This window comes from Capra hircus, chromosome 13, assembly GCF_001704415.2.
Source record: "Capra hircus breed San Clemente chromosome 13, ASM170441v1, whole genome shotgun sequence".
NCBI lineage: Eukaryota > Metazoa > Chordata > Mammalia > Artiodactyla > Bovidae > Capra > Capra hircus.
In genome coordinates this window covers 77,552,688-77,564,185 of record NC_030820.1, presented here as the reverse complement: position 1 = coordinate 77,564,185, position 11,498 = coordinate 77,552,688, and the positions used below count along the sequence as shown (strand labels likewise).

The following is an 11,498-nucleotide window of genomic DNA, read 5'->3' as shown; positions in this document are numbered from 1 at the left end:
GGTAAAGGAAACCCTTTATTGTCTAGGAATGTATATGGAGGTGGTAAAACTATAAAGAAAAGCAAGGAAATATTTACTGCAAAATTCTGGAGGGTGGTTAGTTGGGGGCGGAGGTGCTTCTAGAGAGGTTTCGATTATGTTTTGGGATTTTTTTTTTTTTGAGGGGGTTAAAACATTTTTTTAATTGGAGTTGCTTTACCATGTAACAGCAAAGTAATCAGCCAGAAACACAGATTTTCTTCCTTGGATTCCCACTGAGGTCACCACAGAGCATTGAATAGAGTTCCTTGGTTCTCATTATTGGTTATCTATTTTATACATAGATATTTTATACATATGGATGTCAACACCAATTTCCAAATCCATCCCAGATAATGTCCTATTTTAAGCACAGAAAGATGTTATTAGTCTTGAAACTGTACAATGGGCAATGTAGACACTCTTGCTAAGAATGATATATTTAACACATATTTTAAGTCACCTGAAGGGAAGCATCTCTGAAGATCCTAGCCAAAGTAGGATCCTGCCTTACAACATATCTTTTTTATCCCATTGCCTGCATGCTCAGTCATGTCGGATTCTCTGCGACCCCATGGAGTAGTCCGCCAGGCTCCTCTGTCCATGGGATTTCCCAGGTAGAGTGGGTTGCCGTTTCCTCCTCCAGGGGATCTTCCCCACCCAGGGATGGAGCGGGTGTCTCCCGCACTGGCAGGCGGATTCTTGACCACAGTCACCGGTGAAGCCCTTTTATTCCATTTACCCCATTCAATTTTCTTCAAAGCACTTAGTAGGGGCTCAAACAAGTGTTTGGTGAATGATTACTGGCTGGACCTTCTCCTAGTCACCCTGTGCAAGTCACTCAGCCTCTCTGAGCCTGTTTCCTCATCTGTACAAGGTCAGCGTCCTGTCTCCCTGCGATGCCGGATGGGTAGTGGCCGGAGGCGGCTGGTCCTCGAATGCCGTTGCCTGGGCCTCCTGCTCTCCCTTTCGCTGCGGATGGACACCCGCGCCCTGGGGGAGGTGTAAGGTGCCGGTGGCGGGGCCTTTCTCCGTCTGGCAGTCCCTTCCCTTCCGACTGAACAGTCCGGGCGCTTTATCCTGCCGGTTCGCCCACACACCCCTCCCTCCCAGAGACGGCGACGTGCGAGGGAGCTTTGGGCGAGGCGAGGTCCAGGGACTCCAGGTCAGCTCCCGGGGATGCGGTCCAGGACGATACTTAAGATGCTGTGGCGTCAGGTCCTCCCGGAAATGGACGGGCTCTGCCCTCCCGCCCCACCCCGCGCCCTGCGCCCGGGGCCGCGGCCCTGCGGCGCCCTCTGCTGGCTGTCATGTGGGGCTGGACGCGCGTGCCGTGGATGGGGATGAAAACTGGTCCGTCCAGCTGCCTTGAAGAGCAGTTTGGGAACACCTCTCAGAGCCAGGACGAGGTGGCCGAGTGGTTAAGGCGATGGACTGCTAATCCATTGTGCTCTGCACGCGTGGGTTCGAATCCCATCCTCGTCGGCTTGTGGCTTCCATGCCCTGCCTTTAGCTGGGGCTTCCCAAGTGGTGCTTGTGGTTTTTAAGAGGGGGGGAAAAAAAAAAAGCCTCTTCTGCCAATGCAGGAGACACGGATTCCATCAGGAAGATCCTCTGGCAACCCACACAAGTATTCTTGCCTGAAGAATCCATTTCCCTCAGCAAAGGCAATTATTTTTACCAGCGTCTTGTATGACCTTCCAGAGATAGTCTGTATAGAGACAAGGAGGTATATATATTTGTGGATGTTAATATGTACACCTCTTTTTATATAACACGAAGGGGAGCCTATACTTTAGCCTACTTGCTTTTACCTCTCAAGTAACTATACTGCGTGTCTTGAAAGTTGTTCCATATCTTTACACGTAGCTCCAGTAACCCCTTGTAGGGCTGCAGACTCTTTCATTGTATGGATTATATCATAATCACACAATTTATCTTACAAGGGGACTTGTGATAGGCATTTAGATTAGAATATAATTTTTTGCTACTACAAACAAGGGGGCAATTTCAGTGAATGTCTTGTACACACATCTTTGACCTGAAGTGCAAAGATATCTCATAAAAAATATTGAGGGAATTCCTTGGCAGTGGTTAGGACTCTTTGCTCTCATTGCCCTGAGGGTCTGGGTTCAATTCCTGGTCAGGAAACTGAGATCCTGCAAGTCATTTGACATGGCAAAAAAAGTTGTTGATACATTTGTCCAAATGTCCTCTAACAAGGTTAAACTAAATTATACTTCCACCAGCAGGGAGTTGGGGGCCCTTTTCAAAACCTGGTAGAGGCAGGGTGTTGTCAGCTTTTTTTTTTCGATCTTTCCTCATCTGAAAAGGGAAAGTGAGATCTCCTAGTTACAATTTGCATGTACGTGATTGGGGTGGAGCAGTTTTAACAGCCTGTGTTCTTTTCCTTTTCTCACTGTCCTGAACTGCATCTCTGTCGTTTGGTCACTGATTTGATGAACTTCTTGGTCAATAAAAACTCTTTGTATATTAGGCTAGCTGACCCTGTTGATTAGATCATTAACCGCTGAGTGGATCAATCAGAGAGTTCATCTCTGCCGGGAAGAAGACATTACCCATGAAAAGTTCAATGAATGAATCAAGGCTCAACCTCCACCCTTACCCTTGATTTCAAGAAACAAAACCTCTTGAGTGTCTCCCACCTGCCTGGACACAGTGATTCAGCCCTGGGCCTGACTCAGAAGTCCCTCTGAGAATCAAAAGTCACCATCTCAGAATGCGAAAGGGCTTCAAGGGAAGTTTCTGGGTCCAAGTCTGTTGGGCGTGGCCCAGAGCTGGGGACTCCAAGATGGATGGGCGTTTTTTGTTCCCATTTGCTGAGCATCTGCTGTGTGCCAAGTTCTGTGCTTCACCCGCGTAGGTGTCCCGTTAGCATCCCCAAGTGGTATTTGACACTCTTGGGGAACAGTTAATACATTACAATGCAGACAGATTAGCCATCTGTCAGAAAGGAGAAAACTCTAGATGTAATGGAGTGGAATCGTATCAAGACATGAAGTGATAAAAAGCCAGGTGCAGAACAGCATGCACAATGTGATGGCATTTGCATAAAAGAGGGAGAAATATGTGAGTATTTCTTAGAAACACAGAAACAGCCTTTGGCAGGAGGACTGGAAACTGGTCTCCGGGATTATCTCTGAGGAGGGGATCTGAGTGGCAACCAGGCAGGAGCGGGAGAAGATGGTCTGTTACATGCCCTTTCCTGTGTCTTAAAAAATGTTTAAATCACTTGCAAGTATTAACCTCATTAATTTTTAATAGGGTAGCAAAAGTTGTCCATCACAGATGATCTGTTAAATACATCAGTCCAATCAATGGAATACTTTGCAGCTGGCAAAATCTCAAATCCTGTCTAAGAGTATATAGAGCCTCCCAGGCTCCCATCGCTCTCATAGAAAAAGCCAAAATACTCATGATACCATGAGGCTGTGTGGAACTGGGCCCCTCGTGGCCCCTCGTGGCCCCTCTGAGCTCACTTCCAGGACAAGGCTGCAGCCACAGCGGACCCCGCCAGCCTCAGCCACTTGGCACGCGATGCTCCCTTTCTGTGGAGTATCTCCCCCGGAGACGGCCACCCGGCTCACCTCACCTCAGGGCCTCCTTACCCACCCCCCCACCCCAGTACTCCACACATATCTGACACCATGTGTATTTTATTTGTTTTGCTGATTGTCCTTCAGATCAGAGGCTGGCAAACAAGAGCCTCCAGGCCAGATTCAACCTGTGGTTTATTTCTCTATGGCCCTTGTGCTACAAATAGCTTTAAAAAAAAAAGAAAAGAAAAGAAACCACTGGACACCCAGGGAGGTCCACGAACAGCTTTTATAGACAAACATTTTATCAATTTGAAGAAAGGAAGCTCTACCCAGGCAGGAAGTATCTGTTTGGTTCACTGCTGTGACCTAAGCCTGGTTTACAGTAGGTGCTCAATTAATATTAGCTGAATGAATGAATGAACCGATATAACCTTTTAAGTGAAAACAAAACATTCAGGTGATCAGCATATCTCATAGGCTGCCTGTTGTGCAGAAGTTAATAAATAATATCTACAGTAGGCCCAGACTGTACAATTAGACCCAAGAATCTGGTTACTTCTGAGGAGGAAAGCAGACAGGGGTAGGAAGGAGACTTCTTTTTCTCCAAACTGTTTTGGTTTTTTAAAAATTATTTTATCATTCTTATTGTTATTTATTTTTTGGCCATGCTATGAGACATGTGGACTCTTAGTTTCCTGATTAGGGATTGAACCTTCGACCCCCTGTGTTGGAAGCATGGAGTCTTAACCACTGGACCAATCCCTCCAAACCATTTCTGAGCGGTATGAATGTTTTATTTCAGACAAGATCAGGCAGATTCAGGGTGGTATGGCTGTAGACTCAATGTCTATTTCAGATGCATGTCACCATTTCAAATAAAATACTTTTTCATGAAAAATATCCAACCACAAAACCCAGGCAAAATTTAACTGTCTGCCGCTGAGACCTGGTTTCTTCATCTAGTGAATGAGGATAGTAAATAGGGTGACCAGCCGGCCCTGCTTGCCCAGGACTGCGGAAGCTCTGGGATGTTCCTGGGCAACCAGAGGTGATTTCCGTGGTTAGAAGGCAGTCGTCCAAAGCCTTGAGGGTGGCAGGCGGATGTGTGGGGACTGGGTGGGGCCCTGAAGGTAGACGTCTCTACACCTGATGGGCCAGCATCGTACCTGGAGGTCCACTGATGCTCCAGACCCGACACGGGTCCCTGGGATCTCGCGAAAGTGCAGTGCGCTTCTTGCCCGGCTAATCTCCGTGCATTTGCCACGGGGGTGGCCACGCATTATCTCACAGAGTATCTGGAGCACTGATTTGCTTTGGCAGCCTCGCCCCTCAGACTGCTGATAGCACCATTATCTCCACTTCTGGGCAGAAGGCTGAACCTGTTTCCAGGAAAAGCCCCAGGGCCTCCTCTCTCCCCACCTGCGCCCACCTGAAGAACTTTGTGCATCTCTGGACAAAGATGTGTGGGAGATACTGCCAAGGAGGGGAAAGTGAGAACAACCATGTCCTAAGGTCAAAGGCTGTCACAAGATGCTACCTCGCCTGGGGCTCATCTCCCCCTCTCTCCCCACTGCTCACCTGCTCCAGCCTCTTCCTGCTCCCTCTTCACCCAGGTTCTGTCCCACAGCAGGCCTTGGCCTTTGCTGTTCCCTCTGCCCGGAATGCCCTTTTTTGGCTCTTCCTAGAGCCGTTCCCAGCTCATCCGTCACCTCAGAAATGCTCCTGTCATCGCCCTTTGCCACTGCTGCCACACTGGCCCATCTGGACGCCCCAGCAAGCCCTGAGTGCTAGGCGAGGTGGTTGTTGTTCAGGTCACTAAGTCATGTCTGATTCTTTGCGACCCCATAGACTGTAGCCCACCAGGCTCCTCTGTCCTCCACTATCTCCTGGAGTTTGCTCGAATTCATGTCCACTGAGTCTGTGAGGCTATCTAACCATCTCATCCTCTTCTGTAAAACAGTCAAGATTATCAACCCCATTTTACAGATAAAGAAACCGAGGCTCAGAGAGGTGACATGCCAACATGCTCAAGTTACAGTGAGCAAGCAATGAAATGTCCCTGGCTTAGTGGGTTAGGATTTTATAATAAACCAGCCAGACACAAACAAACTCCTGTGCCCATGGAGCCCACAGGTGAGGGAGGAATCTGCCAGTTTGAGGGACCCGGCTGCGTCAGAAGAGTGAGACCCCAAGGGACACCACACTGAGATCACAGGGATGGGCAGGTGAGAGAGGGAAGTGAGGAGACATTCCCAGCAGCAGAGACTGCTGACCACCGTGACTAAGAAGCCCGGGGGCAGCTGAGTGCTCCAGGATGCAAGAGCCCCAGGCCCCTTGGGCCCACTCCCCCAGATGGCTCCAGCCACCGTGGGCCAGAGCAGGCACGCTCCGGCCTCAGCAGCTTTGCATGTGATATTCCCATTCTGTAAATAACTTCCCCACAGGTGGCCCTGGCAATTCTTGAGATTGCCAGTCTTTTTTTAAAATTAGAAATGTCCAAATGAGAGTTTAGAAAACTATGGTCTGGGGACTTCCCCAGTGGTCCAGTAGCTGAGATGCTCCGCTCTCAATGCCCAGGTTCCACCCCTGGTCAGGGAACCAGATCCCTCACACTGCAACTAAGTTTTGTGCTGCCGTGAAGATTGACAATCCTGCGTGTTGCAACTAAGACCCAGTGCAAATAAATACTTAAAAAAAAAAACAAACTGTTGTGTTTCTAATGTTTGTATTTAATATGTTAACACTTTAAAGACATGTACACACATCTCTGCAGAGCACAAAGCTAGGGTCCTGCCTAGCCCTACCACCTGTGATTGTATAATCCTGAATAGATCCCTTCTTTAGAACTACAACCACCACGTAGACCGGGAGCTAAAACCTGAACAAGCCATCTCAGAAGCCCTCCCTGAAGGCACGTGTACACAGACACACATACCCTCTATTTTGACTTCACCTTGCTGTTCTCATTGATTCTAGAGATAGGGTTGCCAAACAAAATGCAGATATCCACTGAAACCAGAATTTAGGGGGTCTAGGATGGTTATGCACACACTGCTATAATCAAAATGGATAAATTACAAGGACCTACTGTATACCAGATGGAACTCTGCTCAACGTTAAATGGCAGGCTGGATGGGAGGAGGGTCTGGGGGAGAATGGATACATGTACGTGTATGGCCGAGTCCCTTCAATGTTCATCTGCAACTACCACAACACTGGTAATCAGCTTTACCCCAATCAAAATAAAAAGTTCTAAGTGTGAAAAAAAAGAATCTCACATAACCACAATAAACTTTTAGTATCAGACTGCGCGGGACAGACTTCTTTATCTGAAATACAAAGTTAACTGGCCCTCTAGTATTTCAGGGCTTCCCCAATAGCTCAGTGGTGATATGCACCTGCAACGGAGGAGATGCAAAAGAGCTGGGTTTGATCCCCGGGTCGGGAAGATCCCCTGGAGAGGGGAATGACTACCCACTCGCGTATTCTTGCCTGGGAAATCTCATGGACAGAGGAGCCTGGTGGGCTAGAGTCCATGGGGCCGCCAAGAGTCAGACACAGCTGAGCATGAGCATACACAAGCACAAAGGGCTCGCATTTTTATTTGCTAAATCTGGCAGCCCTGCTTAGCGGCTGGCGCTGCAGCACTCAGAGTACAGTCCCTAACCAGTCCCCCACTGGTGACTTACTTCTCATCTTCTGCTTACCGGGAACCATAGTCCCAGGAAAATCCTTGCACAAAGGGCACTGACCTCGTCTACAATTGTATCTCTAGGGTGTGTTCCTCAAAGTCGCTTAGTCACTCTCTGCCTGGATTCCTGTGGCCAGAATGTCAGGGCGTCTACGCCTTAGACCCGCTCCATCTCCCCCGACAGCAGCCACCTTCTCTCTCTCAGGCTATCCCTCGACCTTGCGCTTTCTCCTTGTCTCTCTCCATCTCTCTTTCACTCTCTCTGGGTGTCTCTGACTCTATTTTTCTGTCTCACCTCGTGTACGTTTCTGTCTCCCTGGACTCTGTCTCAGTCTCTCCTAGTCTTTCTCTATATTTCTGCCTCTCTCAACTTCTCATTTGACACAGCACCTCTCTATATAAAATACTTAGATGTTTTTAATTTTTATAAGGGAATTAAAACCATTATTTTAAAATTAATGTTTTAATTGAAGGATTACTTGACAATATTGTCATGATTTTTGCCATACATCAACATGAATTGGTCACCGGTACACACGTGTCCTCTCATCCTGAAACCACCCCCAGCTTCCCTCCTCACCCTATCCCTCAGGGTTGTCCCAGAGCACTGGCTTTGGTGCCCTGCTTCATGCAAAGCTTTGAATTAAAAAGAAATTAATTTGGCTGCATCGGGTTTTAGTTGCAGCTCAAGGAATCTTCGTTGCACACAAGATCTTTTCGTTGTGGCCCCTGAACTCTCTCGTTTCGGTGGGAAGGTTTAGCTGCTCCACGGCATGTGGGATCTGAGTTGCCTGACGAGGCATCCAACCCGTGTCCCCCTGCATCAACAGGTAGATTCTTAACCACTGGATGGCCGGGGAAGTCCTGTATATAAAGTACTTAGATGGGTGGGCAAAGATATATTTGGAAGGATGTTTGCTGTAGCACGGCCCATAACATAGTTGTGAAAATTAATAAAGGGTTATTGTTGTTCAGTTGCTAAATCTGAATGATTAGTCTCTTTGCAGCTTCATGGACCGCAGCACACCAGGCTTCTCTGTCCTGCGCTATCTCCTGGGGTTTGCTCAAGTTTATGTCCATTGAGTCAGTGATGCCATCTAACCATCTCCTCCTCTGCCGCCCTCTTCTCCTTTTGCCTTCAATCTTTCCCAGCATTGAGGTTTTCCCCAATGAGTTGGCTCTTCACATGAGTTGGCCAAACCTCACTAAAATGGAGTTGGGAGGCCAGAAAGGGGAGCTCTCACGCATAGACCACTAGAAGTCAACACAGACCCCGACAGGAGATGTCCCTCGCATCTGCGGTAGGAAGGGACACTATTTCACTACTGCCAACAGTAATAAGAAAGATTTCCTCCTTACCCGTCAACAGCTTGGCCACTGAGAGACTGTCACCATGCAGCCAATGAGAAGGCACTGTCCTTCAAACTCCCAGTTCCCTCCAAGGGCCTTTGTGTTTACAACAGCCTCTCCCAACTTCCCCTTCTCTCTGAGTTTCCTCTCCTTTATTTTACTGGACTCGCATTGAGTTTGCCACCTGTGCATGTCTCGAGTTGAAATTCTTTGCTGTTCCTGAATAAACTCATTTTATTAGTTAAAATCAACAACAACCGATTGTGTTATTGTTTTAGGTTAACAGAGTCAAACTGGAAACCTAAATACTCATTGATAAATAAAAGTAAGGTCCATCCTCACCAGGAGGGTCAGGCAAGCGTTAAAAATACCACCACAATGACAGGAAAGATGTTGAGAGATAAATCATGGAGTGAAAAATGCAGGTTATAATATAGACAAGAAGTAAAGCATTCACTTATTTTAAGTTTCAACCAAAACTATGACCCAAGGACATGTATTTCATTACTAAATGATCACTGATTGTCTGCGGGGTGGGATGAGGAGTGGTTTCCACTTTTTTGTTTTTCTGCTTTACCTGTCTTCTGCTATTTTCTAAACAATAAGCATTAGAGTTGTTTGTTTAAGGGGACCCTGGTGACTCAGTGGTTAAGAATCTGCCTGCAACGCAGGAGATGCTGGAGATGCAGGTTCAATCCCTGGGTCAGGAAGATCCCCTGGAGGAGGGCATGGCAACCCTCTCCAGTATTCCTGCCTGGAGAATCCCATGGAGAGAGGAGCCTAGCGGGCTACCGTCCCTCAGGTCACAAACTGTCAGACACAATTGAAGCAACTGAGCACGCATTAGTTTTTAACATCGTACATATTTGCTCTTTATCATTTTATGTATTTATACACAAGGGCATTTTTTCCTGAACCATCTGAGAGTAACTTGGAGACATCATGTCCTTTACTTATATCATTTTGGGGTGGCTGCTCCTCGTGGCATGCAGGATCCTAGTTCCCTGACCAGGGACTGAACCTGTGTCCCATGCAGTGGAAGCAAGGAGTCTTGACTCCTGGACCACCAGGGAAGTCCCATCACGTCCTTTAAACTCTTCCACGTCTATCTCCTAAGAGCAAGGACATTCTCTTATGTGACTGTGGTGTAACTCAGAATTAGAAAATCTCACACTGATAAAATACTGTTCCTTGTTCCACAATCCTTATTCAATTGTTAGCAATTGGTCCATGAACACCCTTTAGAGGAACCCCCGTAACGTCAAGGATCCAAGCCAGGATCACGCAGCTTTGCAGCTGGTTGCAGCCTCTCTGGTCTTTTTCGACCTTGACATTTTGGAAGAGGTGGAGCTGTTTCGTAGCCTGCCTCCCAGTTTGGATGAGTTGCCTGACGTTTCCTTACAACGGTGTGTGTGTGCGCGCTCAGTCATGTCTGACTCTGTGACTCCAAGGATCGTAATCTTCCCGGCTCCTCTGTCCATGGGATTCTCCAGGCAAGAACACTGGAGTGGGTTGCCATTTCCTTCTCCAGGGGATCTTCCTGATCCAGGGATCAAACCCAGGTCTCCTGCATTGGCAGGCGGATTCTTTACTAGTGCCACTTGGAAAGCTGTTCCTTACAATTAGACTCTAGTTAAATGTTTTTCTGTCGGGACTCTCAGAAGTGCTGCATTCTCCACTGTGTCCCATCAAGTCACCCGTGACTTGTCCCATTATCAGTGATATTAATTCTGATCCCTTGGTAAAGGAGGAGTCTGCTAGGTTTCTCCACTGCTAAGTTACTAATTTTCAGTATTTACTTTTACTTATTTTGCTGAGCTGTCTTAGTTGTGGCACGTAAGATCTTTAGTTGTGGTATTCAAACTCTTAGTTGTGGCGTGTGGGATCTGGTTCCCTGAACAGGGGTTGAACCTGCGCCCCCTGCCTTGGGAGCATGGAGTCTTAACCACTGGGGCACCAGGAAGTGCCAAAGTTAGTGACTTTTCCTTTGTAAATAATTTGAGGGGTGATCATTTGAGACCAAACAGTCTAGATGATTTTTATAAGCAGAAAAGGTATCATTAAAGTCTTGCAACCTTTAAGAACTGAGCTTGCCCAACCAATTCTAACCAACAACGGAGTGGCTGCCCTACCCCAACAGCCAACAGATGTGTTCTAAGACTAGCCCGTCTTATAAGACAGAATTTCCTACACTAGCCTAAGGACGGCTTCCCTGGTGGCTCAGGCAGTGAAGAATCTGCCTGCAATCTCTTTGCAACCCCGTGGACCATAACTCACCAGGCTCCTCATCCACAGGATTCTCCAGGCAAGAATACTGGAGTGGGTTGCCATGCCCTCCTCCAGGGGATCTTCCCGATCCAGGGATGGAACACGGGTCCCCTGCACCGCAGGTGCCTTCTTTAACTGAGCCGCCAGCGAAGCCGCACAGGCAGAAGGATCCCACGTGAGCCTCTTTAGCTCAGAAGGGGAAGCACTTTCCAGACGTCCCACAGCCAGAGGCCAAGTGCAGAACCGCGACAGGCCCATGACCTCAGACCTCCGCGTGTGGAACCCGCTACTGCGATGTTTCAGGGCTGTTGCTAAGGCACCTGAGGTCTTGTTTCATGGAACAGGGTCACTTCTTGCCTCACTGGAGCTCCCAAACGTGTGTGTCTGTGGTGGAGGACAGTGGGGACAGGGGTGGCAGGGAGGTGGGTCTGTTCTCCAGAGAAGACAGGCTCGGTAAGGCCAGCTGTTGAAGGGTCAGAGCTGATATCAGAGCCAGATGGGACTCCCTCGTGACAGACAAGAACTTCCCCTTAAAAAGCACAACAGTCTTCTGGAGGCTCCCCAAGCCCAGGCTTCAGCAAACTGAGGTTATAAAAACAGGCATTACAGGG

At 48.0% G+C, this 11,498-nt stretch overlaps 1 non-coding gene across 1 annotated transcript; it reads left to right on the top strand.

Moving 5' to 3' along the window:
* On the top strand, positions 1,422-1,503 carry TRNAS-GCU. Its single transcript has one exon. It is a non-coding gene; the product is annotated as a tRNA-Ser (tRNA).